The following is a 13650-nucleotide window of genomic DNA, read 5'->3' as shown; positions in this document are numbered from 1 at the left end:
AGGATCTGGTGCCCTGAAATTATGAAGATGGTTTATGATATTCAGAAATGTATAATCCAGACATGATAACACATTCATGTTTAATACATATATAAATTTAATTTTGCCTCATAGGGTGTCACCTATCCATATCAGACTTAAACCACTGTGCACCAATACACCTTGGTTTAATGATCACCTTTGCCACTTAAAATGACCCTGCTGGCATTTACAGAAAAAATGGCATAAATACAACACGCGCTCTTCCCATCTTGCTTGGCACTCTGCTGTTTTACCATACAAACACTTATTGCATAGCACTCTGTCTGCCTTTTTCTCCAATCTCATTTCTAGACAGCATGGTCACCAGAAATACTCTAACTGCTCAACATGCCTGATAAAACTGAAACCATTTGAGCCAAAATCTGGAAAAACTAAGCATTTTATCCTATCCTTCAAAATAATCTTTTTGAACCACTACAATCTGCTTTCTGATGTTTCTTTTTTTACTGAATCAGCTCTTAATAAATTCACTAATGACATTTTAGCCAATTTGGACATGAACACTGATCTAGTCTCCTCTGCCTCAACATCAGCGCTGCCTTTTACACCATCGACCATGAAATCCTCAACCTCAAAATCTTCAAAATTACTTTTTAGTACAAGGAACTCCCTCACACTGGTTTCATTTGTATTTTTCAAAGATCTCGAGTTTGTTTTAACAATGAATTATCTTAATCCTCCATCTTGCACTAGATGGAGACTCTATACTTGGTCCGTTGCGCTTCACATTATATACACATTGACAAAATTGTTGGTACCATTGATGGTAAAGAAAGAAAACCCCATAACAGCCCCTGCAAACATACTGTGGTAAAGTGACATTTTGAATTAGGAATTGAACTAGAATTGTTTTAACAACTTTCCGCTAATGACTTATTGATCCAAGAACCTGGACTCTTTCCAACTTCACCAATAGGCTATTTATTATTAATAGGCAGTAGGCTATTTGTTGTCATTACCTCCCAAATAAATTCTGGAGCTCAGGGGCCACATTCCTGCTTGTTTTCGTACTATCTTACTGCTGCTTACCTGGATCAAGTATGTTCAAGCAATCACAAGATGAAAAATACGACTTTGTCTTCCCCACTCCACCCTTGTCTGCTGTATCTTACAGCTTTTGATTTATTGACCACACCTGATCGGGTAAGTAGGACTAGACTGATGCATTTGGTGCATTGCTTCCCTAAACACATTTAGCTACCTACATATGCTACTTACACACAGAAAGACTTGTATCTGAGATCTTGTCCCTTCAGTCATGACCTAGAGCTTGGAGGTGTTGATTCTCATCCCAGCTGCTTCACACTTGGCTGCAAACCACCACAGTACACGCTTAAGGTCCTGGCTTGATGAAGCCAACAGGTACTCCAGACCACAAAGTAGATATTTGACACAAACAATTTACATGCAACTCCTTCCTTATTTAGATTTCATTAGGTTTTTAATATTTTCACATTTTAATGGCTTAAGCAAAAAAGAAAATTAAAATAAATGACACTAAAAAACATCTGCAAAGCATGGCTAAAAATGAGCATATGTACAGTTTAAGCAGTTTTCCTAAATGAGACTCCAAAGCTTTTTTAGAGATTTTAACATAGCATTTGGAACTTTCTGGATTGAACATCAAAACAGTATACAGTATGGGCCAGAATAACAAAACAGCATGATATATCTTCTAATGCCCTCACAATGTTACTCATGAAACTACATTACACATTTTTGTGGACTTTTTACTAAGCATTGCATTTGAACTTGAGCAAAGATTAATAGACCTACAAAGTACAGGGTACAGGAAACCATCGGGAACGTATGCATATCTCACAATAATTAAAAATACTGCAAGTAGCAGGGACTGGAAGAGGTGCAATGTGTAATTCAAGTGCATCTTATCTCTATGAAACTGTCATAACAAGTGAATTTTCCCACTGCTGAAATTAATAAAGCTCATCTTATCTTATCTTATCTTACCAGCTACTTGGGAGTGAATGTTGCTGCAACGTTGCTTTCTGCACCTTTGGATAAGGCTGACATTTCTCAGAGGGGAATTTGCAAATATTGTTTAATCCATTTTCACCCTTGATGTGGGCCATTGTTTCCACAAGATGGCCATTCCTCAGTTCTTCAGGAATTGAGGGATCAATGAGATGTTCTCAGATTATTTCTCACAAAAGAATATCAGAAACCACAGAGGGCATTACTTTGGTCTGTCTACTAAGATTCACTGTTGTTTTTATGCAGTGCCAAGATTCAAGTGAACAGATCTGACATGAGATGAGGGTTATTTAAAGTTTTCTTGAAAATGCAGAAAGGCTAAAGCATACCTTAAGAATTGTTTTACAAATAGCAGGGTGAGAGTGAGTGAGTTTACTTTTGTTGCACTCACACATTGCCTTTCTATTCTTGCAGCAGGGAGTACAGGTCCATCTCAATAAATTAGAATTGTGGAAAAGTTCATTTGTTTCAGTAGTTTATTTCAAAAAGTGAAACTCATATGTTATATAAATTCAGCTCTGTGACCTTCCAAGTGCAGGATGAGGTCTTCAAACTCTAATGATTACAGGGCTTATCATGGCTGCTGGCTTCCAGCTACAAGGCTATTATCTTTCATAGAAACTGATGTCCCTTCAAATAACATCTAGCAGCACACGCATGACTGTGCACATGTGTATGTTTGTGTGTGAATGTGAGTTGAGGGAAAATGAGAATATTTTATAAAGAAAGTTGCTGTCGGGATGACAGAATCACATTACAACACTGCTATCTACCACCAAACGGGCTTATCTTCGGAGCGTAGAAGCAACATTAATAAAGTTTGTGTACAGCTTTGTCTTATATATCTCAGATATTGAGATCTGGAGGGAAACAGCAAAAGAGAGAAGCAGAGGAAGGGAGGCTTTCCTGGTGTGTCGTATATAGGATTCCTATATCTATGACACTGCAAGTCCCGCACCCCCTGCAAAACAAGCTATATTTCATAAGGAGTATCTGACATCTCTTCATTCAACTGAAATATCGGAGTGGTGTCACCTATCTATAGCTTGTTTGACAAATTAAATTAGCACTTCAGTAAACTTGAATTGCACTGAGACAGATAGAAAAAATGCAAAATTAATATCATAACTGTAGGAAGAAATTATTCTAAACATTTACTGCACCGCATCATAATCCTCCAGTGTCAAGAGTCAGTCTGTCCCTAGAGGTTAAAAATGGGTTAAAAATATTATTGATTAAAGCTGCTGATTAGAATAAATCTTAGTTGCCAGGTTCTCAACTTTTTACCTTTTTTTTTTTTGCTTAATGTAATTGTCTTGTCTTGTTGATTCTGATTATTATGTTGATTCTTCTTCTTCTCCTTTCGGCTGCTCCCTTCAGGGGTCGCCACAGCAAATCATCTGCCTCCATTAAACCCTATCCTTCACTTCTTTTCCACACTCTCCATTGCTCTGGACTGTTACCCCTTGGTACTTAAAATCCTCCACCTTCTTCACCTCTACTCCCTGTAACCTCACCGTTCTACTTGAGTCCCTCTCATTTACACACATGTACTCTGTTTTACTGCAGCTGACCTTCATTCCTCTCCTTTCCAGAGCAAACCTCCACCTCTCTAGATTTTCCTCCACCTGCTCCCTGCTCTCACTACAGATAACAATGTCATCTGCAAACATCATGGTCCACAGAGATTCCTGTCTAACCTCATCTGTCAGCCTGTCCATCACCGCAGCAAACAAGAAGGGGCTCAAAAACGATCCTTGGTGCAGTCCCACCTCCACCTTGAACTTCTCTGTCACCCCTACAGCACACCTCACCACTGTAGTTTCCACAACTCTGCACGACTCTTCTTCTTCTTCTTCTTCTTAAAGATGGGCACCAGTACACTTCTCCTCCATTCCTCAGGCATCCTCTCACTCTTCAAGGTCTTGTTAAGTAGCCCAGTCAAAAACTCTACTGCCATCTCTCCTAAACACTTCCATACCTCCACAGGTATGTCGTCAGGACCAACTGCCTTTCCACTCTTCATCCTCTTCAACGCCTTCCTCACTTCATCCTTTACTGATCTTTGCTATTTCCTGCTCCACAACAGCCACCTCTTCTACTCTGTGCTCTCTAACATTTTCCTCATTCATCAACTCTTCAAAGTATTCCTTCCATCTTTCCATCACACTTGTGGCACCTGTCAACACATTTCCATCCCTGTCCTTAATCACCCTGACCTGCTGCACATCCTTCCCATCTCTGTCTCTCTTCCTTGCCAACCTGTACAAATCCACCTCTTCCTCCTTAGTGTCCAACCTACCATACAAATCCTCTTACGCCCTTTGCCACCTCTACCTTCACCTTATGCTGCATCTCCCTGTACTCCTGTCAGTTCTCTTCTGTCCTCTCAGTGTCCCACTTCTTCTTAGCTAACCTTTTCCTCTAAACACACTCCTGAACACACTCTTCTCCTTCACCATCACAACCATCTCATAACAGAATCCTCCGACCATCCGCCATCAACTACGAGGAGGCGCTCGAGTTGATGAGTTGAAGAGATCTTTACCGGCTAGCCTGCCAGAGTTACCAGCTAGCTCGCCTGTGTTCCCAGCTAGCCTACCATAGTTACCGGCCTGCTGCCTGAATTCCCGGCTAGAGTGCCTGAGTCCCCAGCTAGCCCGCCAGAGTGGAGCTTGAGACCATGTTAAAAGGCTGAAGGTACCAATAGTAAACCAGTACTGAACTAGGTCTAATCCATCCATCCATCCATTTTCTTCCTCTTATCCAGGGCCACGGGTCGCGGGGGCAGTAGCCTAAGCAGGGATGCCCAGACTTCCTTCTCTCTGGTCACATCCTCCAGCTCTTCAGGGGGGATGGATACCGAGGCGATACCAGGCCAGCCGAGACACATAGTCCCTCCAGTGTGTCCTTTTCCCCTATGCCTACTCCTGGTGGGACATGCCTGGAACACCTCCCCAGGGAAGAATAGATGCCCTGAATAGATTCCAAAGCCACCTCAGCTGGCTTCTCTTGATGTGGAGGAGCAGCGGCTCTACTCCGAGCTCCTCCCAGATGGCCAAGCTCCTCACCCTATCTCTAAGGGAGCACCCGGCCACCCTGTGAAGAAAGCTCACCCAGCTTTTTTTTGACAGTAACTAGAGCCTTTATAGAAATTTAATGGCGTATATCTTTCAAATGTAGTGGAGTTAAAGTAATACATTTCTCCAAAAAATACTACTCAAGTAAAGTACTAATTCTCAAAAACTGTACTTAAGTTCAGTACTCAAGTAAATTTACTTTGTTACTGTCCATCTGTGTTGCTATCTAGCAATTGCTGAAGAAATAAAGGAATACCCTACTATTTAATGTTTGGCTTGACTGAGAACCACAGTGAAATAAATTAAATCCCACATCCATAACCCTTCCTATCCACCAGACAAAAAGGGAAAGAGAACAGAAATTAAATAGATCTCTGTTTGTCTGTGGTCTTTTTGCAGCCCCAGAGGGCATCTTGGGTGTGAAAGCAGGCTATCTCAGACCTTTCTGGAGAAAAGCTAAGTCGGAGATAGTGCCCCCCAAGGGATACAGACTGACAGCTGAATCCCTGGCTTAAGTAAAACACTGTAGCTGTTTTACTGGCTGTAAACATTGATCATTCCACTTGTCCAACACTTTCAGATCTCGTATAGCACCATGCTACAGGCTATATTGGTTTGATATGAGAAGAAGGTAAGAAGACTGCATTGATTGGAGCCCAGAGGAAAAGAAAGATATTTAGATCGAGACAGAGACAGGCAACCACTTTTATATTATTTTTCATATTTTAACATGAAGTAGGAGAGAGGAAAAAGGAATGAAGAAGATCCTCATTATTTCCATGCTCCATTGTTCCTTTTAGTGCAGCAGATGGTGTAGGCTAATGGGTCCAGAAATTTGGGCCTGATCCTAAACAGATCAAAGAAAAACCCACACCTGACGAGTAAAGACTCATTTTTGAAGAAAAGGACCTGATCTGCAAAGTACTGGAATTCAACACAGCATTATTACCAACAGTATCCAGCACAAGTTAATAAACAGCTACAGTAAACAGCTACAGTTGGGAGGTTGGGAGTATGCCTGACATATTCCTGCATCCCATTCAAAAAAAACAAAACATAAAGCATGTAGACATTAGCCCCTTTAACACAGAGAGTATTTTTTCAAATTAGGCAAATTATTCTGATTAGATATTCCAACTTAAGTAACATGAACCCTGATCCATCAGATTTACATGCTTACATGATTCAGAATATAACTCTAGGGGGCAGTTGTGGCCCAATGGAGAGAGTCAGCCTTATAACCCAAAAGTTGCAGGTTTGAGTCTCAGGACCAGCAGGAATTGTCAGTGTGGGGAGTGAATAGCCAGCGCTTTCTCCACCCTCAATACCACGACTGAGGCAAAACACCAAATCCCCAACTGCTCTCTGGGCGCCGCAGCATTGGCTGCCCACTGCTCTGGGTGTGTGTGCACAAATTCTGAGTATGGGTCACCATACTTGGCCACAAGACACTTCACTTCACTTTTGACATGTGTAAAGTGGTTCTGCCCACTGAGAAGTGTTTATCCTTAATAAAAGAGAAATCAAAAAAATAACATAAAATTTTATTCAGTCATTGGAAGATGACCAATATGGACCCACATCATACCATGGGAATAAGGTGTTCAAAGATCCGGCCACCATGTTTCTGCATATTAGTGGAATATTAAGGTCCATGTAAATACAACTATTGTCATAAACAAGGGACAAGATCCGAGCTGCTGCTGTTTGTTAGTGCTCCTACCTTCAGAATTGTTTGTCCTCTACTATATCACTATTACAAGGTTATAATGAGAAGTTCTCACTTTTAGGTCTGTTTTATCAGGCCTTTAATAAGTGGATATAGAATGAATGGAATATTAGTTTCCATTCCATGTAACCTGCAGGTGCTGTTTTTGTGGTATCACCTTTATTTAATGTTCAGGTTTCTTCCTCTAGGATTCAATCCAGTAATGATTCAAAGTCTCAGTGTCTCTTGTTAATGAGTGAGACAAGCTTTGCTTACTTGCTCTTGCATTTCCTATACAGACTGAGTTAGAGCTGTTAGCATAACTTTGACATTTACAGAGAGACGTGAGATGCTGATCTGTCTACAAAAAGAATGAGATCTTCAAAAGGATCAATAAAACTGTATGTGAAACCAACAGAGTTAAATCTGAATAATCAACCAATGATGTCTCTTGGATGCCATGGCAGCCTTCTCTGTTGCTATTACTGCATTGAGATATCTGGGCAGATCTGCAGCAACATGATAAACGTTAGCAGAAAAATAAGCAACAGGCCATAATCTTTCCCCATGATTTTGCAGCAATACTTATGTTATACAACCCTTTCTCTGGTCAGCTGTTTGTGTGAAAAGTCTAGTTATCTTTATCTAGTTACCTTTAAGTCTAGAGATTCCTTTAAGTCAACAATTGCTGGTGTGGCTTCTTGTATTGACGTCACTTTGTCATGTGACTGCAATCTTTTCACATAAGCATCAGCATGCAGAGTGCTTCTAGAGTGCATGAATTGGAATAAATATTTTGAATATTTTCATATGATATATGAGGAGTGGATGTAAAAACACTAAACCTCTGATTCTCTGTTAGTTGAACTAATTGTGTTTCAGATCTAAATAAATGTGATAATATGGCATTCATTTTTAAAATCATCTTTGTATCATTATTTTTCATAAAGCTCATCAGCACCTATAGAAATGTGTTATGTATGCTGGATCAAATCATGCTTCACTTACTGTATGCCTGTGTGTTTACTGTCTAGCCTCCTAGCTCACTTACATCACTGGCTGGCAGTTTCCATTAATAAGGATACAGCAGCTGATCAGGATCACAAAATGTGCAAATCAGCATCAGAATCATCAGTTTTAACCATTTTGTTTCAAAGTTTGAAAATTAGGCAAATACTTAAATAACATGTAAATTTATTGGGCAATGATGAGACAACAGAATATATGTTTTAAGACCTTTAAATGGAATAATAAAGTGTTCTTGTACAATTTTCCCAATTCTCCTTCAAAGTTCACATACAGTAGTAACAGTTCAAAGTGTAATTCTGCATTTGAAAGTTGCCACTTTTACCATGAATGTTTGTCATTTGTACAACAGCCCGTCATGCATTGCACTATAATGTGTGTTGCTGGCACTCAGCTTACACTTATATGCAGACCGTAGTCCATAATAGACTGATGAATGGTTAGGTGTACTTAGAAACTGAAGAAAGCAAAACTCTGTGGTCAGTGTTTGCTGTAAACTATGATTACTGTGTGTAGATCTTGCGGTAATTTACTAAACTACGAAAATGCAAACGTACATGCGATTTGTAAGGAATGTATTTGATTGCTTGATTATATTCCGATATACTTTTTGAATGAATGACGATTTGTTATTTCATGCAGTAAGGGAAAGTTTGGCACTTTCATGCAGGAGACCGGAGTTCAGTTCCTTTTGAACATGCACTCTAAGATTAAGATAGAAATTTCTTTTAATTTTTGCAGTGAGACTCTGCACATAATAAAACTGTAAGTAATAAAATTTAAGTCAGAAAACTAACTTTTGTGCTGGAGGATCAGCTATTTTGGTAGTTTGTACATGTATACACAGCAAAATCACCATTATTACAGATGAGTATGCACAGAATTTTTAAGAATGTACACTTTTTTTCCATATGAGAGCCTAACACCCAGGCTGAGAATAACAGCATGCCCCAATAGGTGGCAGGGTGATGACAACAGATTGCCTACTGCTGAGATATTTATGATGTAAAGATTCTGAGTTCTTGGATCAATAAGTCAATAGCAAAACTTTGTAAAAACACCTACAATGCTTTTTACAAGCAACATTAAGACAGACGCACTACAGTCAAACTTCATCAGAACAGCTGTCCTCCATGATAGAGATGCTCCCTGCACACTCACCTCACAGAGGTTGCACAGAGACCAGATTGTCCTGCACTTAGGACGACTCACTTAGATAAAGTTTAACTTGTAACTTCTTGTCTATCTTACTACAGGTGGAATATGAATATGTTTCTAACTTGAGGCTACTGTACTGTTGCAGAACTGAAGTGCACAGTTGTTGAGAATCATTAAAGCTATGGGGGTGCATGATATTGTACCTGTTTGATGCTTTGTCGGGCAATGAACTGAAAATGTCTTTTAATTTAGGAATGAAGTTACAAAATGTTTCTTTAAGTACAGACAGATTGTGAAACCTAATATAAGTTTAAAACCTGAAGGAAACACTATAGCTGGAGATATAGTTTCAAATGTATGGCATTGTAGGTATCTAATATACTAGCATGCACCCTCAGAGTCAATCATATCCTCTCTACTCCCTAACGTGAGCCCTGCACAGCTTGGTCTAAGTAACAGCAGCCACACTGACTTCACCTGTTGTCAGTAGTGCCTGAAACATCATTGGGACATGTGCAGGGTATTTGCTCATGAGCTGCTTTTATATGTTACTCTTATGACCCTGAGTCATTAATAATGTTGTGCAGTGATTTATCATTTTGATTGCTCTCTCTCCTCCTCTGGTTCTCGGTGTGTGTGTGTGAGAGAAAGAATGAGTGGGCATGGAATTATAGGTGGATCCATGGGGATTGGCCCATTTGAATTAAATTGCTGTCAGGATTGGTCAAGACCTTCCCTGACGTCTATAGAAGCACCAACTGACGGCAGCCACTCCACTTCTGCCACTCCCAAGGGAACCAGCACGCTGTGTATTGTGAATTCTGTGTACTTGTGAGTCTTAACATTAGAGAAATGAAGTTGTGAATACAATAAATATTACACTGTACATATTGAGCACAAGGTAGCACTTAATAGGTGTTACGCTAGTCTTAGTTCTAGACCCAAGTGCGGAAAGATGGAGACGGGGAAGTCGGGAAGAAGGTTCAAACAGTATTTAATAACAAACTGAGGAAGACAACACAGCTACTCACTGGGGACTACAAAAGTAAACGTCAAATAAGGTAAGTGACTAGTCTAAGGAAGAAGCCCCGTGTCGCTTGCTGTCCCTGGTGGCCCGAGGAATCTTCCGACATCCACTCTCTATCGTGCCAAGCTATAAATAGCCTGACAGGTGACCAGCAGGCCTGCAGGGTCGCTCGGGAATCCCAGGTGTTGCTGGTTATCCCGATTAACCTGCTAAGAGAGGGAACCACCCACATTCATTCACTCATGGGTAAGAAGACAGAGATTTAGATTAGCACATCAGATAAGACTGAACCTGAAACCCTAACAGTACCCCTCCCTCAATGACCGCCACAGGGCGGTCTGCCGGGTTGCCCCGGCTGACCTGGGTTACGGGCGTAGAAGTCCCGGATGAGCTCCGGGTCCATGATGGCGGACTTCGGAACCCAACTCCTCTCCTCCGGTCCATACCCCTCCCAATCCACCAGGAACTGGTACCCTCTGCCCCGGCTTCGAACCTTTAGAAGTCGATGCACCGTGTAGACCGGTACCCCGTCCACCAGGCGTGGTGGGGGGGGTGGGGGCTCCCCCGTCGGAGCAAGTGGGCTGGTGACCATGGGTTTGAGCAGAGAAACATGGAACGTCGGATGCACTTTCATGGTAGGTGGTAACGTTAGTCGGACTGCCACAGGGCTGATGACCTTCTCTATCACAAAAGGACCCACGAAGCGGGGCAACAGTTTGGAGTTAGTGGATTTGAGGGGCAAATCCTTAGTGCTGAGCCATACTTTCTGGCCCGGACGATAAGCAGGGGCTGGAATGCGCCGACGGTCAGCAATGTACCTATTCCTCTCCGCCGATCGGGTCAGCGCTCTCCGGGTCTCCACCCATGTCCGGCGGGCACAACGGATGTGATCCATGACTGATGGGATGGCCACCTGGTTCTCCGCCGATGGGAATAAGGGAGGTTGGTACCCCATGGCTGCCTCGAAAGGAGAAACGCCAGTAGCTGCCGATACCAGAGAGTTATGAGCGTATTCCACCCACGGTAGATGCTGTGACCATGAGGTAGGGTATTTCCCCGTGACGCAACGCAGAGCTGCCTCCAAACTCTGGTTGGCCCGTTCCGTCTGGCCATTGGACTGAGGATGATGCCCTGAGGAAACGCTGGAGATGGCCCCCAGTGCTTTATAGAAACCCTTCCACACCTGCGAGGTGAACTGGGGACCCCAGTCTGACACAATGTCCATTGGTATACCGTGTAACCGGAACACATGCTGTATCAAAAGCTCCACTGTCTCAGCGGCCGAAGGTAACCGAGGTAAAGGAACAAAATGAACAGACTTGGAGAAACGGTCAACAACCGTGAGTATCACTGAATTACCTTGAGAGGGTGGCAACCCCGTGACGAAATCCAAGGCTATGTGCGACCAAGGCCTATGAGGGATGGGAAGTGGTTGCAGAAGTCCAGACGGAGATCGGTGGGAGGATTTATTTCGGGCACAGACGGAGCAGGCTGCCACAAAACCCTCAGTGTAACCCTTCATCCCAGGCCACCAGAAGCGCTGCTGAAGAAGATGTAGGGTGCGTCGTGCCCCGGGATGACAGGCCACCCGTGCTTGGTGTCCCCACGCCAACACCGAGGCTTGCACGGTGGGTGGAACGAAGATTCTTCCCGCTGGCACCTTGTCTGGGATCGGAAATCCCTGTGAAGCCCGCCGGACCTCCGTCTCTATCCCCCACTTAACGTGCCCGACAAAACAGCCTGGATCTAGAACTGGAAACGGGGTACCAGACTCTGAATGGTCAGGTTAAAAAATCTGGGAAAGAGCGTCCGGCTTCTGGTTTCGAGTCCCTGGCCGATAGGTCAGTTGGAACCGGAATCTGGTCAGAAACAAGGCCCACCAAGCTTGGCGTGGACTCAGTCTCTTGGCGGCACGGAGATACTCCAGATTTTTGTGATCGGTCCAAACCAGGAATGGGTGAGTCGCCCCCTCCAAATGGTGTCTCCACTCTTGAAGAGCCAGGACAAGGCCCAACAGCTCGCGGTTGCCCACGTCGTAATTCCGTTCAGCAGGGGTCAAGCGTCTGGAGAAGAACGCGCACGGATGTAATTTGCCATCCTTCTGTTACGCTAGTCTTAGTTCTAGACCCAAGTGCGGAAAGATGGAGACGGGGAAGTCGGGAAGAAGGTTCAAACAGTATTTAATAACAAACTGAGGAAGACAACACAGCTACTCACTGGGGACTACAAAAGTAAACGTCAAATAAGGTAAGTGACTAGTCTAAGGAAGAAGCCCCGTGTCGCTTGCTGTCCCTGGTGGCCCGAGAAATCTTCCGACATCCACTCTCTATCGTGCCAAGCTATAAATAGCCTGACAGGTGACCAGCAGGCCTGCAGGGTCGCTCGGGAATCCCAGGTGTTGCTGGTTATCCCGATTAACCTGCTAAGAGAGGGAACCACCCACATTCATTCACTCATGGGTAAGAAGACAGAGATTTAGATTAGCACATCAGATAAGACTGAACCTGAAACCCTAACAATAGGAGTGAGAAGCCCTTTCATTTTGTACTTGATTTTTTTCCTGTGTTTGGATTTAGGAGTTCAGGTTAGAAAACCTCTTCTTTTCTTTAGTTTTGTTTGGTCAGGTAAGGTTAGGGTTTGTATTAGAACTTTGGTTCAATATCTACATGCTGCCCCTTGCTCAGATTATGGAATACTACAACACTGACTACCATACCTATGCAGATGACACCCAACTTTATATATCAGTATCATCTCATGATTATAGTCCTCTAATTTCATTATGTGAGTGTATTAATCAAGTCAAAGAATGGATGCGCCAGATTTTTCTTCAGCTCAATACAGACAAGACAGATGTGATTGTTTTTGGCCCCAAAAATGAAAGGTCAAAGGTCATTGCTCACCTTGACTCCATGTCATTGAAAGCTACAAATCAAGCCAGAAACCTTGGTGTAATCATTGACTCAGACCTGAATTTTAACAACCACATAAAATCCATCACTAAATCTTCCTATTACCACCTAAAAACATTGCTAGAATAAAAGCTTTTCTGTCTAAACAAGATGCAGAAAAACTTGTTCACGCATTTATCTTCAGTAGGTTAGATTATTGTAATGGCTTGTTCACAGGTCTTAGCAAACAGTCAATCAGGCAGCTGCAGCTAATCCAGAATGCTGCTGCCAGAGTCCTTACAAACACCAGGAAACTGGACCATATCACACCAGTTCTCAGATCACTACACTGGCTTCCCGTTAGTCAAAGGATAAATTTTAAAATTTTATTGCTAGTTTATAAAGCACTAAATGGTTGTGGACCAAAATATATCCAGGATATATTGGTTCCCTATGAGGTTTCCAGACCCCTCAGGTCATCTGGGACAGGTCTACTGTGTGTTCCCAGAACCAGAACCAAACAAAGTGAAGCAGCATTCAGTCACTATGCTCCTCACTTGTGGAACAAACATCCTGAAGACCTGAGGTCTGCTCAAACTGTCAGCTCATTCAAATCAGGACTGAAAACTCTGTTGTTTACTGCTGCCTTCGAATAATTGTTATCTTTGTTTTCTTAATGTGCTTTTATGTTTTATTTTAATTTACTTTACCTGATTTAAATTTATT

Source organism: Mastacembelus armatus, chromosome 10 (genome assembly GCF_900324485.2).
Source record: "Mastacembelus armatus chromosome 10, fMasArm1.2, whole genome shotgun sequence".
Classification (NCBI taxonomy): Eukaryota; Metazoa; Chordata; class Actinopteri; order Synbranchiformes; family Mastacembelidae; genus Mastacembelus; species Mastacembelus armatus.
The sequence above is the reverse complement of the archived record's forward strand: the minus strand, read 5'-3'. Positions refer to the sequence as shown.